Here is a 13,243-nt window from a genome sequence, read left to right on the forward strand (position 1 = left end):
GCGTTGGCTGTGAGTGTGGCCTGGTAGCCTACCAGATGTGCTCCAGCTTTTTGGTGCATCTCCCCAGCAGGCCACAAAGCAGGACTCACGTTTCTGAGAGCTGCCCGAGCCTCAGCCTGCTTTGTGTCTAAGTTGTTGAAGACTGCATGGGAGTGAACGCTCACCATGAGCTCCTGAATACAGCAAAAACCCAACCCAAGCTGGCTGTTCCCTTGCTCAGCCTGGGCCTGGCCACCACGAGCGAAGCTGTGCAGTGATGGTCAAACGTGGAGCTCCTGCAGCAGCTGCTGAGATGGGTCACAGGAGATGCTGTCCTCACAGCTCCTCACCCAGTCCTCCCAGACCTGCGCTGTCTCATATAATGTTAGGTGCCAATTTTTTTGTATCGTTTATAGTAAGCTGAAAACCATATCCACTAGCTCTGCAAGCGTGACCTTGCTGCTTTAGGACTTTAAATCCAAGTTTGGATTTCGCTGTCCTCTCTTCAAGCTGTTGTTGCTCTTGCCCTTGTTCTTGTCACCACTTTCCTTCAAGCACTGCTCATCTTTTCAGCTATAAAACACTACTTCTGAGGGCCGAGCCCTCAAGCTCAAAGAACATGTGAACTCAAAGAGAGCACCACTCGGCTTTTCTGTGAGAACAAAAAACCTGGATCACTTACTGTCACAATGCGAATGTGTCATACTGGCCACCTAATCCTCTTGCAAATCTCTGCCATTTGAAGCGAGAATTAATCTCCCATAAAGATTTCCCTGTGGGACTGCTGGAGCCATCTTACTGTAGCAGTACTGAGGATTTTCTAATTCAGTCAAAGTGATGTATTCACAGATGTGCCAGATTTTAAATAATTACCTGCTACACTAATTATCCAGGATAATTCAAGCATTAATCTCCATCTTTATCTCTGTGCAGAAAAATCTGTTGTTTACATTTTGTAAAATGCTTTTTATAAAGACTTCCATCACCATCTCCTTGCTGGGCCATATGGTTTAGATCACGCTTTGCCAAAAAAACATCCAGCTTCTCAGCTGGTCCTGGCCCAGCCAGCACAGCCCCATCAATGGAAGACTTTCATCTCTCTGTATTAGGTGACTACCTCTGCATCTAGGTTCCTTGCAACCTGTTCGTGGATTTAGTATCTCAGCTCCCTGGCGGCTGAAAAGCTGGCGGAGGAAAAAGCTGTTACTTTTACCGTAGCCCCCAGGAGCTGGAGCACAAGCCTGGGGCACATCAGGGCACAGGAGACCGATCTTGTGCCTCTTGAATTGGCATCCCTGAAAGCACAGGGATGAGGCTGAGGGTCCTGAGCATACGTTAGCTCAGGGCTGATGGGCTCCGAGGGCTTACGGCAGCTCCCTGCTGCTGCAGGCTGGTGCAGAGCCATGTTGCAAACCCTCAGCGAAAACAGCACAGAGCTGATGACGAAGCTCAGCAGCCAGGCGCTCTGATACCTCCAAACTTACCCACAATAAGACAATCACAGGATAATCAGCTACTTCAGCTCCTTTATGCTACAAGGAGGTGCATGAGAGCTTCTTCCCTTGAACGAGAGGAAAGAAGTGTGTCCCTAGGATACAAATCCTCCCTGCGCCCCTTTGTGCAGAATAATGTATAAAGATGTCTAGCATCTTTCGAGCTGGCACAAAAAGGGCTGCGTGTGCCTTTCTTGTATTTTATTATACAACAGTCAGTGGGCTAAGCTGGAAATCAGGCTGCTGCCTGTCAGATGCAGATATAGAGGGCTGTGACAATGCCCTGGGGAGCAGGCTGTCTGGCCGTGGCTGAGTGCCTCGGAAGGAGGCGCAGGCAGCTCCTGGTGTGCAGGGAGCACTGGCAGTAGCCAGCGTGATTTCTGCAAGGACTGCTCTTTGCTGCTGTCCCAGGAGGTGCCAGCAGCAGCCCCACAGGTTAAGAAGTGCCCAAGCTGTTGGACTTCCCTCCAGGGAGGAAGGAGGAGGCACATCATCCACCTTTAAGAGGTTCTCGTGGACACACCTTGTTTGCAGCACAAGTTGGGTAAGGGGGGGGGCCATTCCCTGAGAGGCACGGGAACGTCAGAGGTGCTTTTTTGCCGTATAATTAGCTGAGCTGCTAAGTGCAGGAGAAAGTCATTAAACTATGTTTAGTATATTTCTATCTCGTGTGCCTCTTTATTGCTCTTTGCAGGCTAAACCCAGAGCAGGTAACAGCACAGGAAATATATCAGTAATGGCTTTCAAGCAGGCTAGCACAAAAAAAATATGCCCTTGTGTGTCTTGAACAGAAAGCAGTGCAGAAAGAGAGCCAGGAGAACGTTAATCTTTGCAGAACCCAACACAGACAACTTTTCTGCAGTTTCAAGACTGTTAATTTTGTAATACGTGTTGTGCAAGCTGGTAATAACATCGGCAGAGCTTGGGGGCTTAATGGCAAGCTCAGAGAAGCAAGCAGCAAAAACCCAAGCAGGCTATTTGAGGTAAATGGCGCTGAATATTTTTCAAATAAGAATATTTCATACAGAGAAAAAAAATCATCTGTGAGCGAAATCTGGGACCTACAAAGGCAATTAATGCACAGGTAATTCAGCTGCAGCTGACAACAAATGACTTTGCTTTCAAAGCTGGGGATGACATGCTGAAGGATAAGAACTTAATGGGATCAATCTCAAAAATAATACAAGAAAAATTGCTAAAGGAGGACTATCTAGCATTAGAAAAAGCAATTAGAACAGGGAATGAGACAGCCAAAGAAGAGATGAAACTACTCTCTAGTGCGAAATCACAGTGCACCAGGCAGAACAGCAGGGTCCTGAGCAGCCACAGGACATTTGCAATGGGGGAACGGGTCTGTGGCTGACAGAGCCCAGCACCTAAGGCGTGAAAGACCTCTGGGGTGGGGAGCTGCGTGGCCAGGGAGCTGTTGAGCAAACCACAGCAAGCAGGAAAGCACAGGGTGCTCGGTATGCGTGGGAGCTGGGTCTGCTGCGCACATCCTGTTGCCAGCACAGGAAAGGAAAAGCATGTTCATGAAACGTGTGCACGTCTCGAAGAAATGCACATAAATACGGACTCTGGGGTACAAGAAAAATGAACTCTTGGGCCAGGATACAGGTAAAGGCTTGGTTTCAGAAAAGAACAAGCCTTATCTGGTAAAATGCAGGAGGCAGCGAGGCCCTTGGGTGGGGAAATCAAACACAGCACACGGGAGGAAAAAATAAATAAATTTTGACATACCAGACAAGCCATCAATGGGACTGCAAGCCTTTAAAATTTGCAAGCTAGATGAGGAGCCCAGTCATGGTACAGTCCATAGAACAAGATGCTAACAAGAGAAACTGGGGAAAGATTTAGTTTTGCAGTGCCCAAGCTCAAGACGCCTTAGTGAGCACAGCACAAAGCTAACGGGCAGCACTCACCAGAAGCGGGTAGGGCAGCCGTGCACTGAAGGGCAGCAAAATGCCATCTGTGTCCAAGCACACCAGTTGCTCTGGCCAGATCTTACAAAAAAGTGGCATCAGATCCAAAATAACGTCCCCCAGCCTCCTGGGTCCAGCTGTCAAGGTCAGGCAGAAGCAGGACAGCGCATGCTGCGGCTGCAGCGCATCGTGGCAGCTCCATCTCAGGAGGAAGCCTGGAAGCCCCAGGTTCACAGAAATGGTAGTCCTAATGTTTTAAATTGCTGTTAAGGAACATCGAATGTAAGCTATCTATCTTCACATCTCCTGCTTTAGGGGCTATTAAATCTTCTGTCAAGGATTTAGCATATAAATCTTACTGCCTCGTAGTATTAGCTACTTGCTTTCCCCAGGCACATGTTACTTCCCAGCAAGGTAACTGTCACTCTGCAAAGTTTCATGGCTCCCAGTTACAGATGTTTATGGGAAGTCCTCTTGGGAACTTTCCCTCTGTGCTTGGGAATTGCCCCAGAAACGCTCTGGAGCTGTTAGAAAAGGCCCAGCAACGTTGCTGATGCGCTGACCACGACTTCCTCTGACGTCCCTCCATGCCGCAGTGTGGCTGGTTTGCCCAGCTCCAGGGAATCAGTTTGCTTGTACCTGGAAAATGCATGCCTTAGCAGCTCGGCTCTTTATATCGGCTGGGTGCAGAAGATACTCATAATTAACATTGTTATTACAGCTTGCAGTGCACGCCATTCCACCACGTATGTAGGTTATATGTATCAATTACCTTTCATCTCCCACCAGCACATTGGATGGAAACAGCGATGGCTAATGAGAAGGCCAGGGAATATTATATCTGAGGAAACGCAGAGAGCTGTGCATTGTGCTGGTTTTAGTATAGTTAAATTATTTGAATTGACTCCTTTTTGTTCTTCAGTCATATTCCAGCAAAGTTCAGCTTTTATTTTAACAGTCAAATAAATCAGAGCTGTATGAAGGTCGTGTAGACAAATAGTGCTCTAAAAAAAACTCAGCAAGAAGAAACAATGAGAGAGATATCACCAAGGCTTTGTTCTTCCTGCCATCCATTCTCTCTCCCTTATCTCCAGCTGATAAGAGCCTCTTTTCAAGTTGGCAGTCAGAGAGATAAGGCGGATATCTGTGCTGATAATGTTAACGACCTCCAGCCAGGTCACAATCAAGTAATTCGCACATGCCCATGGAGAAATGGGGGGCTGAAAAAGGATGTCTAACCCCAAGTGTTTGAGCACTGGTGACTTTTAGTACTGTGGCAAATTAGAAAGCCTGATCTCTACTCCTGCTATTTCCAAAATATCACAGCTTATTTTTTCTGCATAGCAAAGCAACCTGGGATTAGAGTCTTCCAAGGATGAAGAAATGTCTTGAATTTTATTGCTAGACTGGTGAGAGCCAGATATCAAGGAGAATCACATAATTCTCTGTAGCTGTCTTCATTAGTTTTTTTGTTTCTTTTCCTTTTTTTTTTTCTTTTTAAGAGAAAGTAGTCCCAAGAAGCAAAATCCCAGTTAGGGTCCACCTGTGAGTTTCAGATCTCAGGATCCAGCCTGCGCCATTAAGAGGGTGTGATTTCAACCGGGAAACGCGATGTCAGTTATTCCCAAAGGTATTTACAGCTCTAGCAGTTTATTTAACGTATTATTTAGATAAGGCCACTTGTAACTTTCAGATCTGAGCTCTGATTATGAATATTCACAAAGTACATTTTATGTTCTTTGCTACTGGCTTCTATGCTATACAAATGTGTACCAGGATATCTGGCCACATCCAGCTGGCCAGAAAGGCAGCAACAACAGTAAATTCATCACTGGTCTGACTTTGGGAGCTGTTTTCATGTTCTGCAGGAATTGCCCTGAATCAGGCCTCAGGGATCAAGGCTCAGTATCTTGTTAGACTTTACAACCTCTTTATATAAATATATATATATAGCCTTCATAATCCTTCCTTAAGTAACATGAAGAATAAAATAATAATTCCCAAACTTTTATAGTTAATCAGTGAAACCACGCACAGCTGTTCAGGTATTTTTTGCTTTTATCATTGGTTGTGAACTGCCCACCCTCAGCAGAGGAGTGGAGATGGACTGTGTCTGTTCTTGAGTCTGTAAAGGTCACAGCACCGGTGGGAGAAGCCGGTGTCTGACGCCTCCAGACAGCAGCCTGCTTGCACAGTCACTTAAATGCAGCGCACGAGCTGAGCTGCCAAAACTTGAAAAATTGCTCAAAAATGAAAAATTGTAGCTAAATATTCTGGTTGTTTAAACATATCCTTGAGGCAAAAGAAAGGAAACCATTATGAAGGTATGAGATCGCTCAAGTCCCGTAACTGAATCTCGAGCCATGCACAGAGCACTGATTTAAGAGATGAAGTCCCTATTTCTCCCCCAGATTCTGGAGCTGGGTGTGCAGCTGAGGAGCTGTGGGGAACTGCACCAGACAACACTGTGACTCCGTAAGTACAGAACTGCAACTGAGGTCCTGCAGCACAGCACCCAGGTTCTTAAAAATCTTTCTGTTTAATTGGATGGAGTTGTATGTATCCTGTTTCACCTATATAATTAGCGTGAACTTACTTGCTATATTGCAGTGTGCTGAAGAGGAAATCCATGAAGCACTAACATCACGCTTCATTGGGTTAAAAACTGGCTGGATAGCCGGGCCCAAAGAGTTGTGGTGAATGGAGCCAAATCCAGTTGGAGGCCGGTCACTAGTGGAGTCCCCCAGGGCTCAGTACTGGGGCCAGTCCTCTTCAATATCTTTATCGATGATCTGGATGAGGGGATCGAGTGCACCCTCAGTAAGTTTGCAGATGACACCAAGTTAGGTGCGTGTGTCGATCTGCTCGAGGGCAGGAAGGCTCTGCAGGAGGATCTGGTTAGGCTGGACCGATGGGCTGAGGCCAACTGTATGAAGTTCAACAAGGCCAAGGCCGGGTCCTGCACCTGGGGCGCAACAACCCCAAGCAGAGCTACAGGCTGGGAGATGAGTGGTTGGAAAGCTGCCTGGCCGAGAAGGACCTGGGAGTACTGGTTGATAGCTGAATATGAGCCAGCAGTGTGCTCAGGTGGCCAAGAAGGCCAACAGCATCCTGGCTTGCATAAGAAGCAGTGTGGCCAGCAGGGCTAGGGAGGTGATTGTCCCCCTGTAGTCAGCTCTGGTGAGGCCACACCTCGAGTACTGTGTTCAGTTTTGGGCCCCTCGCTGCAAGAAGGACATGGAGGTGCTCGAGCGAGTCCAGAGAAGGGCAATGAAGCTGGTGAGGGGTCTGGAGAACAAGTCTTACGAGGAGCGGCTGAAGGAGCTGGGGTTGTTTAGCCTGGAGAAGAGGCTCAGGGGCGACCTTATCACACTCTCCAGGTACCTCAAAGGAGGCTGTAGCGAGGTGGGGGTTGGCCTATTCTCCCACGTGCCTGGTGACAGGATGAGGGGGAACGGGCTAAAGTTGCGGCAGGGGAGGTTTAGGTTGGATATTAGGAAGAACTTCTTTACTGAAAGGGTTGTTAGGCATTGGAATGGGCTGCCCAGGGAAGTGGTTGAGTCACGATCCCTGGAGGTCTTTAAAAGACATTTAGATGTAGAGCTTAGTGATATGGTTTATTGGAGGACTTGTTAGTGTTAGGTCAGAGGTTGGACTCGGTGATCTTGGAGGTCTCTTCCAACCTAGATGATTCTGTGATTCTGTGACTAGAATCTAAAAAGTCATATTTCAGGGGAGTCTTAATATAGCTGTTCCCATTGCTTACCATCAGGTGACAGTTCTCCACAGACAAATCCCTTTTCTTTTTTGACTGCTTTTTCCTCAAAAACATTTTTCCTTTATCTTCCACTTCTTCCCTTTTCCTCTGCCGTCTTAACAGAAGTCCCCTTGGTGCAGAAGCACGAGATAATGCTAATTGAGCTTGTCAGGTCTAAATAAAAGATGGGCTAATGCAGGGAGCTGCAACCTGTGTGGGTCCATCTGGATACTTCGGCTTCTGTCATGTAGCAGGAGCGAACCTCGCTGCGCTGCTTCGATGTAATGGGCAGAGCGTTATTGACCTGTCATGTGGGGCACTGGCGTGGTAAGTACATCAGGGGAAACAAAACCCAGCCACGCCAGGGCCAGCAAATTCCCTATAATATCGTAAATTACCCTGGGGTCACCCCAAAACTTGAAGATCTTGGTCTTTACTTAAATGTCATGTTTCCACTCCTCTGAATAACGCCCAGGTGATTTGGCCCTGGCGGCACACGGGGTCAGATAAATATATTTTTTAAAAAAAAAAAAAGATTAAAAGCACCAGAAAGCTTTATCTTTTTGATCCTGCTAACAACACTTACATGAGCAAGGGCTTGCAAGGATCGGGCCCTAGGATGGCAAATTAGCTTTGTCTGCTCTAACAACAGAAGAAAGATGCAGAATATGAAGTCAGAGCATAGAGAGTGCTCCCATTTAGAGGCTCTGCAAACACCAGATGAATATTAACAACTTGATTCAAGTCCATGGGTTATATGTAATTAGGCCAAAGCCAGCAAAAAGACAAACAGTTCTACACCTTCAAATGAATACTTTAGCTTGCTAACAAAAAGCAATTAAGCTGCCTGCCAGTCGACAGCAAGGCTCCGGGGCTAATTCCAAACACTGGTCTCTCACTGTATGGCGGTATTGCAGCACATCATCGCTGAGATCTATTTCCCTTCTTTTCAAACAGAAATCTACTGGGAGTCCTCCGCACCCCGTCATCAGTTCCAGAGAGCACCCAGCCTTGGGCATCAATCCCACTCCTCAAAAGCCATATGAGCTCCCAAAGAGGGAACTGGAGAGCAATGGAAATCTGCCTGTCCAGAGGTCGCAGAAGGCACTGAAGCAGTTCAATAGGATTTGTGATTTAATTAATTGTTACTGATGAGATGGGTGAATTTTGAGGGCGCGGTAACTGAGATTTGGATGACTACAGTTACACCAGATTGAAGGAAGGGCTTGAGCATACTGCCTGCACCCAGGACATGGGGTCTGTAGGTGAGCAGTGACAGCAGCATGTGTGCAGCAGCCAGCTGGCGCACCTGAGGACCATAAAACTGGGGAACAAATGCCGATACTTCATTCAGCTGGCAAACCAAAGGAGAGTCATTTAACTCCCTTTCTAGAGCCTAGTTGCTTTGTTACTCTGTAAAAAGCTTCAAGATGAATTATTAATCCCAGCTCATATTGACAACAAGCACATAATTTCATTTCCTGCTGTATGACAGAGTTCAAAACCAAACACATCTCAATTTCTCTTAAGAAATTCGAATTAATGGTTCTTGAATGGCTCTTGTGAGACTAACACTTCCTGATGCTTTAGCAGAGCTTGGATATTAGTCTGGGCTTTGGAGCTGGCCTCACCTCTACAGGGGGACAATCCACCATCCCAAACCTTGCCATGTGCAGGGACTGTCCAGCTCTGCATCTTGAATTAAATTTTGTGATTTGTAAAATTCTTCCTTAGCAGAAACACCAAGTAGTAATTGTGCAGTTCACGTCAGCAGAGGAGGTGCAATAGTTTTGGACAGCTCGAAGGATCACAGATCACTGTGAGGAAGGGAATTTCTGCAGCTGTCATGAAGTAAACTGGCTACCAGTTACTGCCACGGTGGTGAAGGACTTCAGCTGGTGTAGAGAACCAGAGGAATTTATTTCTCATTGTAGATCAAGAGAAGTTCGATACTCCTTCCTGGGGAAAATCCAAAGTCATGCTGGAAACAATGGCACAGGGAACTGGATTTTTTTTATACTCTTCTGTGTTTTCATTTTTAAGCTCTCTACTCTGAAAAAAAATGAAGAAAATTCCATGTACAGCACCCCTACACTGAAAATCAATTTCCTAAAACTGATCGCTTATTTTTAGCTGTACATACCAACTGTTTCTGTTTACTATACAGCTTTTGTTTTGCTATACACCATACTTATCTTTTTCATTCTTCTTCTCCACAACATGTGCTAATTCACTCTGTTTCATTCTATCATTTAAACCTGTACTCCTCGTTTGGTGTCCAAAGTCCTCATTTCTCCAATATCAACACTGGTAGCTCTCAGTTTGGTCACACACTACCTTCAGAGACGCACTAGAAAAAATTAAGCATGCAGAAGTAACACCTTCACTTTCCTGCATGGTAGCAGTAGTTAAGGGCCATTTTTCCCAGACCTGCTTTGGTGTAGTGCTATTCCTGAGGCATTAAGCATCTTTGTTCTTCTCTAAAACTTCTGGAAACTGCAAGGGCTTACGGCTTTCCCTAATGTCAGTGGGATGCCTGGTGCTGCACTGCTGTTGTGTGTCACTTGTCGCTCTAACCCACCTGGAATCCAAATCACAGCCCTACGGTTTCCCTCCTGAAGGAGTCTTAGTTCCTGTTCTTCCATTGATCTTGCTTCCCCTTGCTCCTGCAGCTGCACAGTCAAAACTGTTTGTACGGTCCCAGTGAGTAAATTCCTGTGTGGCTTTCCAGACTCTGGTGGATGTGTGCGTGAGGAACATGCTTTCAGAAAATACATATCGATTGGTAGTTTCCTGCAAAATGCACTTGCATCACAGAACTCCAAAAATGCACCTGCACCTTCAGGCTCTAGAAGACATGCGTGCTTGGGTGTCACAATACCCACTGTCACAGTGTTTTGAAAAAACAGCACATTTAAAAAAAAAAAAAAAAAGACTGGCAGGAGGATTGTATAACTTCAGACACAGCCAAGTGGCAGCCCTATAAGAAACAGCCTATCACATAAAATGTGCTCATTACCCACTCTGTTACTTTATGCTACTTATGAGTGATGGAGCCACCTGGCCACTCTCAGATAAGTCCCATTGTCCTTCCTCTTGTCATCAGGACACATTCCTCTTGCATTCATCAGGGGATGGTATTTCTGTCACGTCTGGGAAGGTATTTAGATGAGAGACCCAGCAGTGCATAACATCCAATTGCATTCTGTGCTGCTTGTATAGAACATTCTGATCTTCCCAAATTGAAACAGCCCACAATGCGTGGACATTTCATTGTGCCTTAGGATTTTGTTTGCATTTTCAGTAAAACATAGTGGCTCCCATAATCCGCTACTGACAACGGTATGGCATGAAAAAAATCAGTATCAAAATGGCTTCAGGGTACCCCTATAAAATATGTGTATTGAAGTCTGAAATAGCTTAGTGACAAAAAATACCAACTAAACAAAAACCACACAACAAAATTATTTCAGAAAAATTCTTCTGTGAGTCAGGAATCCCTCAAAGCTCTGTGCATGTTTTACTCTTTGCTTGCCTTGCTTTGCCTTCCACAGATATGCAGTGGTTTCATACCACGTGCCTGTGGTACTTAACGAACTACCGAGCCCAAATCCCATACCAGGGAGACATGACCAAGGGCAGGAACAGCTTTGCCTTCTCCTTCCTCTGACTTCACAGCAGAAATTTGTGTGTATATGAGACAACAGAGAACAGCAAGCCTGAAGGCTTTGTGTCAGCGATAGAACAGCTATGAAGTGAGAGATGGAAGAAAGGAGGGAAGAAAGAATGCTTGCATTGCAGCAGTGCCACTGGCTCATTAGCAAGTTGAATTAATTGAGATGTTCTTACCACTCAGCTGCTGGGAAATCAACAAGCAATGGTGTGCTGTCATTCCTGATGTTTAGCTCATTTTATTTCTCTGTGGTCCTGCACAGGGCAAAAGATTTTCTACTGCTGTATTTGGGAAGAAGACCCCACTCCAAGGGTATCTTGCCCTTTCTCCTCCTCCCTCCCTGGTGGGATGCTGTCATTCAATGTGTATTCAATGTAATATAAACATCAGGAGGAGGAAATGCCCTGTTTAGCAACCTGTCTACTGTGATTCAGAAAGGGGAGAGCTGATTGCAGGAGGTTAAAAAATGACCCACAGTTGTAAAGCTCAACATTTATTAATGAGCTGTTTTCTTCAGGGAAGAAATTAATTGATGTTTGCCCTTAGAAGACACATGAAGAAAACCTGTCCCTGGGAGAATGTTATGAGCACGCAGAAATGTTAGCTTCAAAAAACAAAGCAGCATGCAGTGCCCCAGCCGAGGCTGGAAGTGACTGTCTCTTGTCTTCCCGAGAAATGTCACTGCTCTCAGTAGCAATTGCAGTATGACAGCTTAAGTGACAAAGAAGTATCCCAGAGCATTTTCATTGTTGTTACTCTGAGCAGGGGCCTCACGCTGCACGCCGAGTTGCTTGTTATGCCTAGGCTATGCCTGGTGATTCCAGCCCTTTACCTCCAGGTCTCTCATAAGCAGTACTTTCTGATGAAGGAATTCACTATTCCCAAATGCTGTGTATACAAAAACTTCCAAAAAAACAGACTTCCATGCTCTGGACCAGTCACTTCAGTTAATTGTTATGATGGGTCTCTCTAAGATGTGGGATTGTTTCTAATGTGTCATTGCAACACTCAAATTATTCTGAGAAAAGAAGGATGAGTGGTTTATATCCCAGTGAATAACAAATACTTCCATTCTTCAGCTAGTCTTAAGTTTGGGCATTGTGTCAGTGACAAGCCTGTTTGATGACAATAAAGCAAGGGGACTGGGAGAAAATGTCTGAAGAGAACATCTTTGTTTTCTGCCCCTCATTCCAGTCTCCCTGGAATGTGAGGAGTAGCAGTGAACAAAGAGAAAGCACTTAAAGCATTGAAACAGACTGATAAAGGAGCGTTGCCTTTGTGATAAGCTGCTTTCCTGCTCCTTTGGAAGGTCAATGGTCCAGTTTTTCTCATACTTTTTAACGTGATAAAGATCAGATGTTCTAAAGTATCACCGATTTGGCTGGGTTTCTGCTCAGTTTGACTAGATAACTGAATTTAGGAGCCGCTTGAATCAGCAGGTAATCAACAGCAGCTGTGGAAACCGTTCAAGCAGACAACTCAATGGTCTTCTCTGTGTGCTTCAGTCAGCAAAGGAGTTCACCCATAGGTTTCCCCAGGAAGTTGGGAATAGAAGCAGTAGCAGAGCTGGTGCAGGTTCTTTTTCTCTGTTTTGAGAAAAAGATGGATGTCTCCTCCACCTTAGTCTAGAGTAAATCCAGCAGTCATACAATGCAAAGGAAAGTCTCTGCTCTGCCTGTACTTCTGAGTGACCAACTGAGGACACAAATGACTTTGTAACTCCTGTTTCTGTTCATAGTTGATGTCACTTTTTATCAGCTCTTCTTTAGAAAGTGCCCACTGGTTTACCTTAAGTGCTCTGCACACAGAATTGAGCTTTGTTCCTTACTGTTTCTGAGTAGTTTACCTAAAGACCCTTAAAATGCACAGCCATGCTGCTTTAGTTTTCAATCTGTTGACAAAATGTAATTATAAATGTACAGATTGGCTTTTAGGCGCATGGAATGAGATTACAGTAGAGAGACCAGTTTTGAACATTTGTATGAAGATAAAGTTAAGTTTGAAACTGGCTCTACAGCCAACTGGCAGCCTGGAGCTGCCTCAGCTCAGATTCATCCTGCGCTGAGGCTACCCAGGAATCTCAGATTACAGGTTTAGGGAGTCAGCTGCCAAGAGACTAGTTGCAGTTCCAGATGGAAATGATCTAATTTCAGTGGGAAGAGTATGGAATAAGAAATTGCAGATTGGGTGCCCCATACACACAGTTTCAAATGAGAAAGCAGTAATAGGAGAGGGGGGAAAAATATACAAATAAAAAAAAAAGCAAGTTAAAAACAAATGGACTAAAATGCAGCAGAAAGGCTTCCCTTTATATGCCCTCTCTGCTACATAGCAAATCAGCTGCTAATGACAAAGTGATAAGTAAGGTTAGTCTACAGGAGAAGACAAGGGCAATTCAGAGGTAATAAGCTTTTTCCAG

At 45.3% G+C, this 13,243-nt stretch overlaps 1 protein-coding gene and 1 long non-coding RNA gene across 4 annotated transcripts in view; one reads left to right on the forward strand and one right to left on the reverse strand.

Annotated features, from left to right (window-relative positions):
- Positions 1-13,243, reverse strand: part of TRPC5 (transient receptor potential cation channel subfamily C member 5) — a 99,037-nt gene that overhangs the window by 12,751 nt on the left and 73,043 nt on the right. The window lies entirely within an intron of this gene.
- LOC136791852 (uncharacterized) lies at positions 4,303-8,794 on the forward strand. Its single transcript, XR_010834734.1, has 3 exons — positions 4,303-5,024; positions 5,806-5,869; positions 8,109-8,794. It is a non-coding gene; the product is annotated as an uncharacterized lncRNA (long non-coding RNA).

Source organism: Anser cygnoides, chromosome 13 (genome assembly GCF_040182565.1).
Source record: "Anser cygnoides isolate HZ-2024a breed goose chromosome 13, Taihu_goose_T2T_genome, whole genome shotgun sequence".
Taxonomy (NCBI): Eukaryota; Metazoa; Chordata; class Aves; order Anseriformes; family Anatidae; genus Anser; species Anser cygnoides.